This window comes from Chiloscyllium punctatum, chromosome 37, assembly GCF_047496795.1.
Source record: "Chiloscyllium punctatum isolate Juve2018m chromosome 37, sChiPun1.3, whole genome shotgun sequence".
NCBI lineage: Eukaryota > Metazoa > Chordata > Chondrichthyes > Orectolobiformes > Hemiscylliidae > Chiloscyllium > Chiloscyllium punctatum.
In genome coordinates, this window is record NC_092775.1 from 42,676,309 (window position 1) to 42,693,950 (window position 17,642).

Genomic DNA, 17,642 nt, shown 5'->3' on the forward strand with positions numbered 1-17,642 from the left:
AGTCAAACATCACAGTAATATGTCTGACTCCATTAAAGTCCATACGAAGTTTCCTTCCCGTGTGATCTCTGTTAACATCAAAGTGTGTGGTGTAACTCACACTTTTCCAAACATTAATCAATTGGATGTGTTTATTGTCAATTGGAGGTAACATATTGACTGTGCACATGAACAAACATGGCTTTGCAATGTCATGTCGCGGCAGCTTCCTCATCCAAAATTGATGCTATCCATATAATCACCATCCATTGTAAATTCAGGCAGACAATCCAGTTTCAATCAGTGTACACTGAATAGTGACCTTTGAGTTTGCCTCTGCACTGTGCCAGAGGGTGAACGGTATGGTATGTTTGATCACTACGGTATGGCCTGTATCCATCAAAGTCCAACACAGTGTGGAGAGTGCTACTTACCAAGCTGAAACTGTAAATGGAATTGAGAGGAGCAACTACAATCCATGGAAGGAATGGATTCAAATGGGCCAAATCTGCATAAAGGCATACCTCCATTTCTTCACACTTCGTGAGTATGCTATAAAGGAAATGCAAGTCAAGCAATTACCTACAGAGGGGTAAAAACACATCTGATTAGATCATTTCTGGTGAAGTCACCAGTATTATCTGTATATGTACAGATGGTGGTCATGTTTGCTGGCCACCTTTGCATTGCTAACACACAATCCATTAATTATCTCCATGTCCTTTCTGACTCTTACACTACACCCTTCAGTCACCTATCTAAAGGAGATCTTTCAGCCTTGTTCAAATGCTAAAATACTGACATTTCCTTTTCTGCATGACCTTTTTAAAGAGATATTTTTCTCTTGCAGTTTCAAGGATTTCATTATTTATCCTATGGTCACTATAGTAATTTTTAACATACGTTTAAGTATACATGCATTTTCCAAAGGCCACTATTTTCTCCGAGAGTTCATTACTTAATAACCACATTGAAGCAAAAAGGAAGTGGATAGAATGTAGCAACTTATGAGTTGTTAGTTTCTTCAGATTTGAATTTTCTTGTTTGCAAATCCTTTACCTTCATAAAGTTACTTCAGGTGCATGTCTCTCTTTAGCATCACATCTACCAGCTTCTCTTATCATTTGCTCTAAGTAAACGAACTTATCTAGCTGTTTTTATCATAACCAGTTAACTACAGTACCTGAACCTAAAAGCTTAATTGCAAGAAACAGCAAGCTAATGTCAGTACCAGAGGAAATAGGATGACTGACAATTGACAGAACCTGAGGAAGTCATTGTAAGACTTCAATCTTCGCTCTAATTTCTTCTAACATATTCTGTCTGATTACTATTGTTTTTGTTTTTTGGTGTCTATTCTTAATCCATATTCTAAGCTTCTAGGTTTATTTAATTGATTCCTATTTAGTACAAAACACAGAAAGCTAGCACATAGAGTAGCAGTTAATCAGGAAGACTAATGTAATGTCAGCTCTCATTTCAAGGGGTTTGCAAAATAAGAGTAGTGAAGTCTTGTTACAACTGTACAAGATACTGGTGAGACCACATCTGGAGTACTGGTTGTTGGTTTGGTCTCCTTATTTAAGGAACAATATCATTTCATTGCAGACAGTTCAGGAAAGGTTCACTACAATGATCCCTGTATGTAATGATTGTCTTATGAGCAAATGCTAAACATGTTAGTACTTTACTCAGTGGACTTTGGAAGAATGAAAGGTGATCTCATTGAGACAACAAAGAACAATGAACAAAGTAAATTACAGCACAGGAACAGACCCTTCGGCTCTCCAAACCTGCGCTGATCCAGATCCACTATCTAAACCTGCTGCCTATTTTCTAAGGGTCTGTATCCCTCTGCTCCCTGCCCATTCATGTATCTGTCTAAATACATCTTAAATTACGCTATCATACCTGCCTCTACCACCTCAGCTGGCAACACATTCCAGGCCCTGACCACCATCTGTGTAAAATACTTCCAGGCATATGTCCCTAAACCTTCCCCCCTCACTTTGAACTTGTGACCCCGAGTAATTAAGTTCAGCTTCTTGAAACCCACACTCTCTATACCTCTCATGATTTTGTAGACCTCAAACAGGTCCACCCTCAACCTCCATTTTTCTAATGAAAATAACCCAAATCTATTCAACCTCTCTTCATAGTTAGTGCCCTCCATAACAGGCAACATCCTGGTGAACCTCCTCTGCACCCTTTCCAAAGCATCCATATCCTTTTGGTAATGTGGCAAACAGAACTGTGCACAGAATTCCAAATGTGGCTGAACCAAATTCCTATACAACAGTAACATGACCTGCCAACTCTTATACTCAATACCCTGTCCAATGAAGGAAAGCATGCCATATGCCTTTTTGACCACATTACTGACCTGCATTGCCACCTTTAGGGAACTATGGACCTGAACACACAGATCTCTCTGGACGTCAATTTCCCACAGGACTTTTTCTTTGACTGTATAGTTCACTCTTGAATTGAATCTTCCAAAATGCATCACCTTGCATTTGCCTGGATTGAACTGCATCTGCCATTTCTCTGCCCATCTATCTGTATTATGCTGTATTCTCTGACAGTCCCTTTCACTATCTACTCCTCCACAAATCTTAGTGTCATCTGCAAACTTGCTAATCAGGCAACCGATACCTTCCTCTAAATCATTTATATACCACAAACAACAGGACATACGGGATTCTTACTTGACAAGATAAATGCTGAGAGGAAAATGTTTCCCCTAATTAGAGTGCCTAGAGCATAGTCTCAGAATAAAAAAAGATACCAATTTAAGACTGAGATAAGGAGGAATTTCTTCTCTTAGATGGTTGTGAGATTTTGAAATTTGTTGCCATTGAGAACTGTGGGGATTGAGCCCTTATTTATATTTAAGGCTGAAATAGATAAATTCTTGATTAGTAGCAGAATCAAAGATTACGGGGAAAGGACAGAAAAGTGGACTTAAGGAATGTTGTATCAGCCATGAATGAACAGAGAAGCAGGTTTGAGGGGCTAAATGCCATACTCCCGTTTCTATTTCTTATGGTCTTGTGGTGTTAGAATACTTTGCAGGATTTCTACAGATTCTGGAAAGAATTTTTTTTGGCAGCTTACATCAGGTTTGTTAACCCTCGAAGTGTATCTGATTGAATATTTGCTCCTTGTATTAATTGAATAATTTTAGTACTGGTACACAAAATTCTCATCACTCGAAACGCATACACCTGTCTTCTCTTATCGGTTGATATTCACTTTTTGGTTCTCATAAAACTTCTAAATAAATCTCACTTCCTGTCAATGTCATACTGGAGCAGCGTGCTTATTAGCTTTTAGTGGTGAATGCAATCAAAAACGTTTCATTCTCTATGACGCATATATAAATGGTCTTGTTTGCTTTGGGATATTTATGGAAGATTGTTCTTACGTTGAACATTTCTTCTCTTGATCCAACCTCAGTACAAATCCAGAACACGTTTCAACAGGTTCTGCTTCAAATATGTCATTACATTTTTCCCTTATCATTTTTAAGGTTAGTGAGACAATTTATTAAGCTGATAGTTCTAAAATGATTGCACTCACCCCTCTGCAAAGAAAGTTAGTGACCATTCAATAGGTTTGGAAGCAGCCTGCTCTGCAGCCATAGCCCACATGAATCTGCCAGCCAATCAGACTGCTCCAGCAATCCCAACAGTGCCACACATCCAGTAGGCTGAATAGATCTTCAGGTTATTAGGGAACATTGGGTAGGGAAGACTTGTCCACTCTAGGAAGGGTGAGAGCTGGCATGGAGGAATGGGACTACTATTTTCAGGAGTGAAGGGTGTGCCACAATGTGCACCTTTTCCTTCCTGTACTTTTAAAAACTTTTAAAACCAAACAGACTTCCCACTCCCATCTGTACGTCAATATCAATCATATTACAATATGCACAGGGTAATTATCACTTCACATACTTTCCCATCCTCTGTAATATGCTGGAAACTACATGGTGAGTGTAAAGGTGGTGGGTTCAGCATCCACCTTATTTTAACTGCACACCTACTGAACGCCCACCTAGCACAGGCATGTAAAATCCAGGCCATTACTTTGTTTTGGTAATAATTTCTTCTGCAACACATTGTCTATTCATTGAATCCTAGTACATACAATACAGAAGACGCCCTCCAGCCCTACAGGTCTATTACAAGAAAAATATACTACTACCTACACTAGTCCCACTTCCCTACACTAGGCCCAAAGCCTTGAATATTAAACTCCTTTATGTTTTTCTATTTCTTTTTGTATTTCTCATTCTGAGACTTTAGTATGTTCTGTATTCTTCATCCTGAGAGCTTTATATTTGTTTTTAATTTTGGTGACGATTTGGGAAGGAATTTTCAAGGTCCAACTTTCTCACATCATCTCATTGGTCAATAAGTATTTGAGTCTACTTTGTGCTATGTGCTGACACTTTGATAGTACACAAGTAAATGATGGTACATATATTGGTGGTCCAATGCCTAAAAGCATAAATGTGCTGACACAGTCATTGAGAAGAATTTCTATAATAATGCTGCCAAAAATATCTAGGACATACATAACTGTGCATTTATCAACAAACAGTATAACTTAATATTTCTGCCTTTTTGATGAAAGGTTAAACAAAGTTTCCAACTGCTCACTCAGCAAATAGATGTAAGAACAGAAGAATCATCCCCCAGTGTCCCAGCCAAAGCCTGTTCTTCAACTAAAAAGTAAAACAAATTAATTATCTTTTCTCATATGGTTACTCATGGGGTGATGCTTCATTTTAAAAACGATATTATTGGTTGCACGTCAGTATATTCTAAAGACATGGAACATACCTTAATAATTATAAGTCTTTCCTATGTTTCTAGGTTATTCAGGTTTGACTGGAAAGAAGACAGCCTTTGGTTTTATGGTTGGTCCTGTTCTGCATTATTCTTCAACCCTGATATTGGCTTTGTGAGTATGGACAGTGAAGCAGAACTGGAGTTTCACTTGAGTGACAGATAAGTCTTATTCTGATTTCAAGTTAGCAGTTTTTCATTCCCAAAATAATTCTGCCGAGTGGCAACAGTTACAGTATCAAGCATGTCAAGTTTGTAACTTGTGACAAAATTTGAAAATGCAAGCAAAAAGACTGTAAAAGATGAGATTTATTTTTATTCTGTTTTGTGCCAAAATATTTCTCCTTCTTAAGAATAAATGACGCATGAAATCTTTTCATATCACATGCTAAGTTGCTGTTCTTAGTGCTTTGAAATGTTGACAAATCATCCTCCTGATATATGTGCTATTAAAAGCCAGCAAGTTGCCTAGTTTGGTCATTGAAGTACATTATCCTGCAGTTACTCTGTATCAATAAATTATCAGATTTATGTACCGTATTAAAATTTACGTACTGTAGCTAAGTTAAGTAAACTTTTTTACAGACTGTTATTAGCAGCTCACCAACAGTGTACAGATCCTGTGTGGAGAGCACATTGAAACATTGAAATATTTTCCATATTCCAGTGTTTATCAATATTGAAACAACACAGGCATATAACTCAAGTTATTTTCAGTCCTACTAATTATGATATGCTTTATGCTTGCTCAGTTATTCTCTTAAATGTTATTACACTAAAACCATGATTTATCAGTTAACTAATAATGATGTTTTCATTGCTAATAATCTGCACTCTTACTGTATGAGAATTTTAAAATATTCATAATTCTGTCATCTGGGTTCAATGTCAGCTGGAGAATGTGATATAGAGATACTCCCTTAACAGTGGTATCCATGTATCATTTTTACAATTAGTTTAGGCAGGTTGTTTTACAGACCAAAGATGAAGTTGTATTAGCAGAGGTAGAACCATTGTTGTATGTGATGTTAAGATTAATCTTGCCTTGTGGATGAATTATCAGAAGACGCACACACATGTGAATTCTTTAGCCTGTGGTCTCAGCAGGTGAGGACCCATAACAAACAGATTTTGTCTTATTTCAATCTTAAATTATGAAGAATCTGAGAACAGATGTCAAATAAAACTGTCTCTGCAGTCTTGTTTTTTTTTATTCTTTCCATTCAGCAGAAATCATGCTGAATAATATTTGACATTTCCCCAGATGTTGTGATGATGTATAACTAACAAACAGTATAGATTAACTTTTACACAGCTCAAATTGAGCAGAGGTTTTACAATAATTAGGATACGGTTTAAAACATTGACATTTCACATATTTTCGGTTCACAGTTCACTTAACAATTTGGAACATATATGATTGTGTCTGGAGGAATAAGTTAATCAAAAGTCAGTAACTCAAGCTAAAAATTACTGGAAATATAATCAGTCATAGGCATATTTACCAAAGGCTAGTTACTATTTCAGCTAAAATAGCTGGTATTGTTTTTTATTTAGTAATGTACCGTACTGAATGTCACAGGAATTATTTTTGCTGTACATTGACACTTACTTCTGCAGTATCAAATTTAATTTTAAAAGTGGGATTTCACTATAATGTGAACTAGCAAATTGCTATAAATGAACACTCTATTTATTAATTTTAAGAGCATGATTGTGTTTGTGATAATCTGACATAATTTTCTAAATACATTTCCTGATGAGTTGGAACCATACCTTGCCAGAGGAAGATGGTTGCTTACTTTTAAAACAAGCAAAATCTTTACTGTAGCAGGAGCCTTAGCATGTATCTTCCTCAGACCTGTGGGGCTATGAATTGGAGGTGCAGACCCAGAATGTGCTCCTGCCCTCTCTAAGGCTAGCATTCCCATCGAGTGTCAGTATCTGAGCTAGCGGGAGGTGCAGGAGACAGCTTTCTTTGAAGGGTTATATCACTGAACCCTCTGCACTCCAGACCTCAGAGGTTGAGGATGAATCTTCTGGTGGAGCAGGACACTTTTCAGCAGAGGGAGTTGACATCATGCTGATACCTGCAAGATACAAGAGACAGATGAGGTCATGCCAGTGTTCAGAAGTGGTGTGCAATGAATGAGGCTGATTGCAGGGCTATTGTGAGAGTTGCAGAAAATGGCTACATACTCAAGTGTCAAGACATGAACATCTCGGCATCCCCACTGGAGTAGTCCCAGTCTTCTCCTGTGAGGGCCAGGATTCTCTCCTCTTGGGTGCTGAGGAGGCATCCTTTCACTCATCAGGACTTTCTGCCATTTCATGAACTGTCCTGTCCTGGAATGAGAGAAAGGGAGATATTGAGTGAGTTGAAGGTGAGTAGAGCAACTGTTAATACTGGGGCAGGTTATGGTAAGGTGTGGTGTCCAAGCGAGTGAGTAGGGAGCACAGAGGTGATGTAGGGTGAGTGATATCAGGTTTGTTTTGGGTGTAAGTGAATGATGAATGAGAGCTGTAGAATATGAGCCTTAGTGGGATGTGGCACAAAAACAGAGAGACAGTGAGTGGGAGGTTACAGAGGGACCTACGATAGTGGAGTGGAGAAGGCCAATGACCTCTTGCAGCATTGCTGGCCATTTCTCTGTAATGTTGGGGCTGCACTGACCTGAGATGTTGAAATTGGATGAGGCTGCCCTGGTCTGGTGGTATGACCTCCTCTGCACCAGAATGCCAAGATCTCTGTTGAAGATTCACAGCACCATCTTGCCTTTTTCCACCATCTTTGCACCATGTCTATCACCGAGTGAGGCAGCTTTAGAATTCCAGTATTTGGCGGGTGCACAGCAACCATTTCAAAATGGCTAGGGTGCCAGCAAACCTCATTCTTTGGCAGATATCAGATGAGTTGCTCAGGGAGCAGTGTGTGGGAAAATGGGGCTAGCATTGGCCAGGCAGGAAGGGGCAGCTAGGTTATTAATAAGGTGAGTTTGGTAAGAAATATCGAGAAATTTCATTAGGCCCATGGTGAGAAGCCCTCCAAAAATCTTGATATAATATGCAACTAGCCAAAAGTCCCACTAGATTCACCCTGTAGATTAAAGGAGAGAATAATCCTGAAGCTGTCCTTTCAAACAAGAAAAAAGAAATTGGCACTCACATCGATTAATGTAATTTCAATATGGATTAGATTCAATTTCCTAAAATGTGGAAACAGGCCCTTCGGCCCAACAAGTCCATACTGACCCTCCGAAGAGCAACCCACCCCACCAAACACTATGGGCAATTTAACATGGCCAATCCACCTGACCTGCACATCTTTGGACCACGGGAGGAAACCAGAGCACCCAGAGGAAACCCACGCAGACACAGGGAGGATGTCCAAACTCCACACAGACAGTCAACCAAGGCTGGAATCGAACCTGGGACCCTGGTGCTGGGAGGCAGCAGTGCGAACCACTGAGCCACTGTGCAACCCTAATCTTCCAATCATTGTTGATGCTCATAACTGCAGAGATCATGAAATACTTTCAGACAGGACTTCCAAGTCAAAGTATAAAACAAAACACACTACACAGCACATTGTCAAACAAAATTTGCCATAGTAAAGATTGTAGGACAAATGGCTAAAAAAGTTGGGTTTTCAGGAATGTCTTAAAGGAGTAGAAAGCGAAAACAAGACAGATTTAAGGGAAAAAGTTCCAATGCTTATGAAAAGCCTCAATAGCAATAAGACAAGACCACCAACAGGGGAGCAATTAAAATCTGAGATGGACAAGAGGCTATAATTAAAGGAAGACAGTACTCACAGACCTGTAAGATTGGAGGGAGTTGCAGTGATAGGGAATAGCAAGGCCACAAGGCTAGGTGAGGCATAGAGTCATTGAGTTATAGAGATGTACAGCATGGAAACAGACCCTTTGGTCCAACTCATCCACGTCAATCAGATATCCCAACCCAATCTAGTCCCACCTGCCAGCACCCAGCCCTATCCCTCTGAACCCTTCCTATTCATATACCCATCCAAATGCCTCTTAAATGTTGCAATTGTACCAGCCTTCACCACTTCCTCTGGCAGCTCATTCCATACAAGTACCACCCTCTGTGTGAAAAGGTTGCCCTGTAGGTCTCTTTTATATCTTGCCCCTCTCACTCTAAACGTACGCCCTCTAGTTCTGGACTCCCCGACCCCAGAGAAAAGACTTTGCCTATTTACCCTATCTATGCCCCTCATAATTTTGTAAACCTCTATAAGGTCACCCCTCAGTCTCTGATGCTACAGCAAAAACAACCCCAGCATGTTCAGCCTCTCCCTATAGCTCAAATCGTTCAACCCTGGCAACATCCTTGTAAATCTTTTCGAATCCTTTCAAGTTTCACATCTTTCCAATAGGAAGGAGACCAGAATTGCACGCAATATTCCAATAGTGGCCTAACCAATGTCCTGTACAGCCGCAACATGACCTCACAACTCCTGGACTCAATACTCTGACCAATAAAGGAAAGCATACCAAACACCTTCTTCACTATCCTATCTACCTGCGACTCCACTTTCAAGGAGCTATGAACCTGCACTGCAAGGTCTCTTTGTTCAGCAACACTCCCTAGGACCTTACCATTAAGTGTATAAGTCCTGCTAAGATTTGCTTTCTCAAAAATGCAGCACCTCGCATTTATCTAAATTAAATTCCACCTGCCACTTCTCAGTCCATTGGCCTATCTGGTCAAGATCCTGTTGTAATCTGAGGTAACGCTCTTTGCTGTCCACTGCACCTCCAATTTTGCTGTCATCTGCAAACTTACTAACTGTGCCTCTTATGCTTGCATCCAAATCATTTATGTAAATGACAAAAAGTAGAGGACCCAGCACCAATCCTTGCGGCACTCCACTGGTCACAGGCCTCCAGTCTGAAAAACAACCCTCCACCACCACCCTCTATCTTCTACCTTTGAGCCAGTTCTGTATCCAAATGGCTAGTTCTCTCTGGATTCCGTGAGATCTAACCTTGCTAATCATTCTCCCATGAGGAACCTTGTCGAACACCTTACTGAAGTCCATATAGATCACATCTCCCTCTCTGCCCTCATCAATCATCTTGTTACTTCCTCAAAAAAACTCAATCGAGTTTGTGAGACATGATTTCCCACGCACAAAACCATGTTGACCATACATAATCAGTCCTTGCCTTTCCAAATACATGTGCATCCTGTCCCTCAGGATTCCGTCCAACAACTTGTCCACCACCGAGGTCAGGCTCACCGGTCTATAGTTCCCTAGCGTGTCCTGACCGCCCTTCTTTAACAGTGGTACTACGTTAGCCAACCTCCAGTCTTGCAGCACCTCATCTGTGACTATCGATGATACAAATATCCTGATGAAGGGCTTTTGCCCGAAACGTCAATTTCGCTGCTCTTTGGATGCTGCCTGAACTGCTGTGCTCTTCCAGCACCACTAATCCAGTATTTGGTTTTCAGCATCTGCAGTCATTGTTTTTACCTTATCTCAGTAAGAGACCCAGCAATCACTTCTCTAGCTTCCCACAGAGTTCTAGGATACACCTGATCAGGTCCTGGGGATTTATCCACCTTTATGCATTTCAAGACATCCAGCACTTCCTCCTCTGTAAGATGGACATTTTGCAAGATGTCACCATCTATTTCCCTACAGTCTATATCTTCCATATCCTTTTCCACAGTAAATACTGATGCAAAATACTCATTTAGTATCTCCCCCATTTTCTGGGGCTCCACACAAAGGCTGCCTTGCTGATTTTTGAGGGGCTCTATTCTCTCCCTAGTTACCCTTTTGTCCTTAATGTATTTGTAAAAGACTCTTTGGATTCTCCTTAATTCTATTTGCCAAAGCTATCTCATGTTCCCTTTTTGCCCTCCCGATTTCCCTCTTAAGTATACTCCTACTTCCTTTATACTCTTCTAAGGACAAGATCTATCCTGTCTATATCCGACATATGCTTCCTTCTTTTTCTTAACCAAACCCTCAAGTTCTTTAGTCATTCAGTATTTCCTATACCTGCCAGCCTTTCCTTTCACCCTGACAGAAATATACTGTCTCTGGACTCTCATTATCTCATTTCTGAAGACTTCCCATTTTCCAGCCGTCCCTTTACCTGCAAACGTCTGCCTCCAATCAGCTTTCAAAAGTTTTTGCCTAATACCATCAAAATTGGCCTTTCTCCAATTTAGAACTTCAACTTTTAGATCTGGTTTATCCTTTTCCATCATTATTTTAAATCTAATAGAATTATGGTCGTTGGCCCCAAAGTGTTACCCCACTGACACCTCAGTCACCTGCCCTGCCTTATTTCCCAAGAGTAGGTCAAGTTTTGCACCTTCTCTAGTAGGTATATCCACATACTGAATCAGAAAATTGTCTTGTACACACTTAACAAATTCCTCTCCATCTAAACCCTTAACAATATGGCAGTCCCAGCCTATGTTTTGAAAGTTAAAATCCTCTACCATCACTACCCTATTTTACTTACAAATAGCTGAGCTCTCCATCTCAATTTTCCTCTCACTGTTAGGGGGTCTATAATACAATCCCAATAAGGTTGTCATCCCTTTCTTATTTCTTAGTTCCACCCAAATAACTTCCCGGGATGTATTTCCGGGAATATCCTCCCTCAGTACAGCGGTAATGCTATCCCTTATCAAAAACGCCACCTTACCTTCTCTTGCCTTCCTTTCTATCTTTCCTGTAACATTTGTCTCCTGGAACATTAAGCTGTCAGTCCTGCCCATCCCTGAGCCATGTTTCTGTAATTGCTATGATATCCCATTCCAATGTTCCTAACCACGCTCTGAGTTCATCTGCCTTCCCTGTTCAGCCCCTTGCATTGAAATAAGTGCAGTTTATTTTATTAGTCCTACCTTGTTCCTGCCTGCCCTGACTGTTTGACTCACTTCTGTTCTCAACTGCACCAGTCTCAGATTGATCTCTTTCCTCACTATCTCCCTGGGTCCCACTCCCCTAACTTATTAGTTTAAATCCTCCCAAGCAGCTCCAGCAAATCTCCCTGCCAGTATATTAGTTCCTTTCCAATTTAGGTGCAATCCGTCCTTCTTTTACAGGTCACTTCTACCCCAAAAGAGATTCCAATGATCCAAAAATGTGAATCCTTCCACCATACACCAGCTCCTCAGCCATGCATTCATCTGCTCTATCCTCCTATTCCTGCCCTCACTAGCTCGTAGTATCGGGAGTAATCCAGATATTACTACTCTCAAGAACCTCCTTTTTAAATTTCTGCCTAACTCTCTGTAATCTCCCTTCAGGATCTCAACCTTTTCCCTCCAAATGTGGACAATGACCTCTTGCTGGCCCCTCTCCCCCATGAGAACATTCTGCACCCTCTCTGAGACATTCTTGATCATGGCATCAGGGAAGCAACACACCATTCTGCTTTTTCACTGCTGGCCACAGAAACATCTGTCTGTACCTCAAACTAGAGAATCCCCTCACACAGTTGATCTCTTGGAACCCGAGGTACCCCTCATTGCATTAGAGCCAGTCTCAATACCAGAAACTTGGCTGTTCGTGCTACATTCCCCTGAGAATCCATCACCCCCTACATTTTCCAAAATACCATACCTGTTTGAAATGGGTATATCCACAAAAGGGTCCTGCAGTAGCTGCCTATCTCTCTTACCTTTCCTGGAGTTAAACCATCTATGTGATTGTATCTGAGACTTTCCCCCCTTCCTATACCTGCCATCCATCACATACTGTTGCTGTTGCAAATTCCTCATCGCTTCTAACTGTCTCTCTAACCAATCCATTTGATCTGATAAGGTTCGCAGCCAGCAGCATTTATGGCAGATATAATCTGCAGTAACCCTTAAATTCTCTTTAAACTCCCACATCTTACAAGAAGTACATATCACTCTATTAAAGGCCATTTTTGGTCCTTCACAATCTACAGACCTAGAAAATAACACTGCCTTATTCATCTACAAACACTGCCCCAGGTTAAATTAATAGCTATGGCTTATATTTTAAGTTTAATCAAGAGACTTATCTCCAAAAACATATAATCAAGAAAGAACCCACTCTACTCACTACTGCAGATTTCCTGTAGACCACACTTAAAACAATGATTAACTGATCTGATTCTGTGCTGTGAACTTCACCCAACAGTTCCTCCAAGATCAGTTGTGAAGTTCACTGTTTGATCATTTTCCCAGATGCACTCCGATGTCCAGCGATACACAAATTCAAACATCAAAGGCAGTAACTGTGCATGTTCTCTCTCTCTCTCTCTCTCTCTCTGTTGCAATGACCTCACCATGTGCTTCCTTTGTCTGTTCTTCTCCCTTTTAAAACTGCTGTTGTTTTGACTATTTTTTCCAAAGTTCCAAAACAATGCAACTGCATATAAAACAGCAATTGCTCCTCCTGCAATTTGAGGAAATCATCTCCAGCATCTAAAATACCTCAAAAAAGGAGCAGCTGTTATAGCCAGAAATGTTTCCCGTCCTCCATCTTGGATTACAAGGTCAAAAGCTAAAATGAGTCACCTTGGAGTTTGTAACTGTGCAAAATTTGAAATAAAACCCCAACCTGACCTAGGCACATTTTATTATAGCAATATTATTTTCCTTTAAGTGCTCCAAAGTTTGACGTTTATGTCATAACAACCTGAAAACCATCTTAATAGTCACTTGCCAAAGTAAGCTGTGTACAGGTTTACGATCTCACCAGAATGCCCCATCTTGTGGATAGACACTACAATTGCACCTGGACTGATGGTATGTATTCATCAAGTGGGATCATATTTACCAGCCTCAGATGGGCAGATCCAAGAAGTATAAGCAAGTCCGTTCCCATCACATCCTTTGTACTGAGAGCAGCTTTCTAGAATTCAGCAAGGATGCTATCCTGTCAGCTTACCTATAGCTAGGTGAAGCCCAGTTCATTTTAAGAGCTGTGATTTATTACAGTCCTTTACCTGTGCAGTCCACTACCAGCCTTTCCAACTTGCATATAAAATGGCATTTACTATGATTATTGGGTTGCACGTGAAGGATTTTTTAGTCCCAGACCACCACACATTGGGTGCTAACCCAAAAGGACCATGATTAATGACAAAGTTTAGCTAAAGGAAAGATATTTTAGGATTATGATATAATTGCACATTCTTGTGAATAAGTACAATCCATTAATCAGGCTTCCTCTTCCTAATGACCTTCCTGGTTACAGAACATATAACAGAATAATTGATGTTCAAAGCTGCTTTTAATAGTCGCCAATAATCACTTCAAAGATTCCTTCAGCTTTCCTTCCTCTTGCAATTACCTTAGCAGTAACTTGGCTAAGAGATGTTCACAGGCATGGTTTTCTTTAAAGATAATTGCAAAGATAAAACAAAAACAATCATTGATCACATTGTTCTTTTCAGTTTGAAGTGTTAGCAGTTACATTGCTTACTGCTCGGATTTAATCATGTTAAGTGATTACCAGTATCCTTCAGGTCTGGCAATCAGGAGTCATTAATTGCTCTGGTTTGTTTGTTCTCCAAATTGATAAATCCAACAAATTTCCCAAGGCAGGTAGGAGGTTTCAATGATCATCAACAAAGTGATCTTTTGCATGACTACTGACCAAGTTCTGATTAGTATAGCTCGTAAAGTTGGATTTTGGTAAGTAATGAGAGAAGTAACACAATGAAAAAACTGACTGCACAGCCTTTAAACCAAGCAAAAGCTGACCTACAGCAGGATACTGTCACACCCCTCAGATTAGGTACTTGAAACTTGGTCTGTGATCAGTGTCTTGGATCACAGAGTGTCCAAGTGGCACTTTTGGATTCAGTTAAATCTAGTTAAGAGAAGACACAACAGTATCAATTTTCTTAAATATTAACATTTATTGAGTACAAGATGAAAAAGGAAGAAACATTTATTATATAAATAAAAGGAATGAAAAAGAGAGGAAAGAAACAAGAAACCTCATGCCTTTCTGCATGTTGGGGACCCCCTCAATCGAAGACTGGTCTACAGGCTGACATTGTTCCTGGCACTATTCATGATCCCAGTCCAAGGTGAAGTCCAATAAACCATGAAAAAACTCTTTCTCTTATGCAGTGTAACAAACAGCAAGTACAGAAAAACAACTACAGAAAAACATGTTGATTATGCCATCTTCGGCACTTACAGGAATTTTAACAGGACTCATTCAAGGGCATGCAGCTGCCAAATATTATCAACAATTTTAGCCCTTCAGCCTATCCTGTACAATCAGTGTCGGGAGGGTATGACTGAAAGTGAGACAGGTACACAGATCTAAAGGAAGCATTTGAGTAGCCTCAGCCAATTGTCTACTAATACAAGGTTTTTGCAAGCTGTGTGGATGAGAGTGGGTATTGTAGGGAAGGTGAGTGAACTGACCACAGCATCATGGTACAGTGAGCTATTCATTTGGAGGAGCAAATAGGAATGTGGTTGTGGTAAGTGACTCTATAATTAGGAAGATAGACACTATTTCTTGTATCCGTGAGCAGAATTCCTGAACGTTGTGTTGCCTATCCAGTGTAAGTTCATAAGTTACACAACACCAGGTTATAGTCCAACAGGTTTATTTGAAATCACAAGCTTTCCAAGCGCTGCCCCTTCACCAGATCCTTTCACCAAGCTTGAATTGTAACCTGGTGTAATATAACTTCTGACCTTGTTCACCCCAAACCAACACCAGCCCCTCCATATTGTGCTTAGTGTAAGGGTTAAGGACATGTTCTTGGAGGTGGAGGGGAGCTTGGAGTAAGAAGTGAGGGATTCAGTTATCATCAACCAGCATCAGGATAGTTTCTTGAAGGGGAAATCATGACTGACAAGTTTATGAGAATACTTTGAGTTAACAAGCAGAAGATAAAATGGAACCTAGTGTAATATACTTGGATTTCCAAATGATTTGAGTATTGTCTGCATGGTTTAGCCATGGTAGTTGCCCTGCAGTGTCTGGAGATCTGCAGACTAGGTGGGTTAGCCTTGGTAAATGTGGGGTTATGCGGACAGGATGGGGGACTAGGTCTAAGTGGAATGCTCTTCGGATGGTCAGGGCAGACTCAAGAGCCCATTTTCGGCACCATATGGATTCTATGATGCTATGAGTTCTGGAATCTACGTTATAGGAGGGTGCAATTTGGATACAGAGAATATTTGCCAGAATGTTGCCTAGGCTGAAGATTTTTAGTTATGAAGAGTGATTGGATAGATTGCAATTGTTTTCCTTGGAACAGAGAGACTAAGGTGGGACATGATTCATTGTATAAAATGATGAGGAGCATAGACAGGATGAATGGGAAGAATTGTTTTCCTTGGTGGAGAGTTCAGTGACTGGGGCATAGATGTAAAGTAAGGGTCAAGAGGTTTAGAGGGATGTGACAATTTTGTTTTCACCCAGAGAGTGATGGTAATCTGCAGCTCACTGTGTAGAAGGATGATACATCCAGAAACCTTCACAACAGTTAAGAAGTATTTAGATGTACATTTGTGATACCAAGATTATAGGCTAAATGCTGGAAAATGGGATTGGAATACATTACATGGCTGTTTATGACTGATGCAGACTGAATGAGGCTTTTTCTGTGCTGTACAGTTAAAGACTCTGTGTCACTATGACTCTAAATCACTGAGGTAATGAATTCCTTTCAAATGATTTTAGACTATCTAAGTTATGGCTTTGATTAAGTTCAAGAACTCATTTATAGGGGTGACTCAGGTCAAAGCCTCTGCATGCATGGATGATGTCACTGTCTTCTGCTCTGATGCACGGTCAGTGTACAGACTGCTGAACATCTCTGAGCAGTTCATTCAGACCTAGGGAGGCAAAGTAATCTCTAGCCTGAGCAAGGTCATGTTCTGTGGGAACTAGACTGATTGATCAGTTGTCCTTTTCACCATCAGTCAGATGACCTAAAGCTACTGGAGATGTAGTTCAGAGGGGTCAGGGCATGAACCAAGGGGCAGGTAAAAGAAAAGCTGGGCATGTGGAAGGAATGCTCCTTGTCCAGTGTACATAATAACCAGAGGCAGGACACTCTTGGAGTTATTGTACGTGATGCAGGTCTGGCATATTTTTCCACTCTTGGGCCATGGTTATTACCTATACTTTGTCCTGCTTTGATTAGAGATTGAAGATAAACTGTATTTGCATGCACAAAACATATAAATGTCTAGAATAAAGAGAAAGGAATGTGCCTAAAATTACCTTCATTGTAACAGTCATTGTGAGCACTCACTTCGTGGGCAGCTGAATCAAGCTGTGTGTATATCTCGGTACACTAACCTCATGTGTCAGTACCTGCCTCAGTGATGAGAAGGATGGGCCATGACCACGTTAGAACATAGAACAATACAGTGCAGAACAGGCCCGTCGGCCCTTGATGTTGCACCGACCAGTGAACTAATCTAAGCCCATCCCCCTACACTATTCCACCATCATCCATGTGCTTATCCAAGGATCTTTTAAATGCCCCTAATGTGGCTGAGTTAACTACAATGGCAGGTAGGGCATTTCACACCCTTACCGCTCTCTGAGTAAAGAACCTGCCTCTGACATCTGTCTTAAAACTATCACCCCTCAATTTGCAGCTATGCCCCCTCTTACAAGCCAACGTCATCATCCAAGGAAAAATACTCACACTGTCCACACTAGCTAACACTCTGATCATCTTGTATGTCTCTATTAAATCTCCTCTGAGCCTTCTTCTCTCCAATGAGAACAGACACAAATCCCTCTGCCTTTCCTCACAAGACTGTTGTTCCACACCAGGCAACATCCTGGTA

The 17,642-nt window shown here is 40.6% G+C and overlaps 1 long non-coding RNA gene across 2 annotated transcripts in view; it reads right to left on the bottom strand.

Annotated features, from left to right (window-relative positions):
* Positions 1 to 6,037: 6,037 nt before the first annotated feature.
* The window catches only part of LOC140463049 (uncharacterized), a 627,354-nt gene continuing 615,749 nt past the window's right edge, over positions 6,038 to 17,642 (bottom strand). For both annotated transcript variants that reach the window (XR_011954584.1, XR_011954585.1), the window contains 2 exons: positions 7,032 to 7,178; positions 6,038 to 6,922 (listed from right to left, as the gene is read on the bottom strand). This is a non-coding gene — a long non-coding RNA (uncharacterized lncRNA). The remainder of the gene's footprint in view (positions 6,923 to 7,031; positions 7,179 to 17,642) is intronic.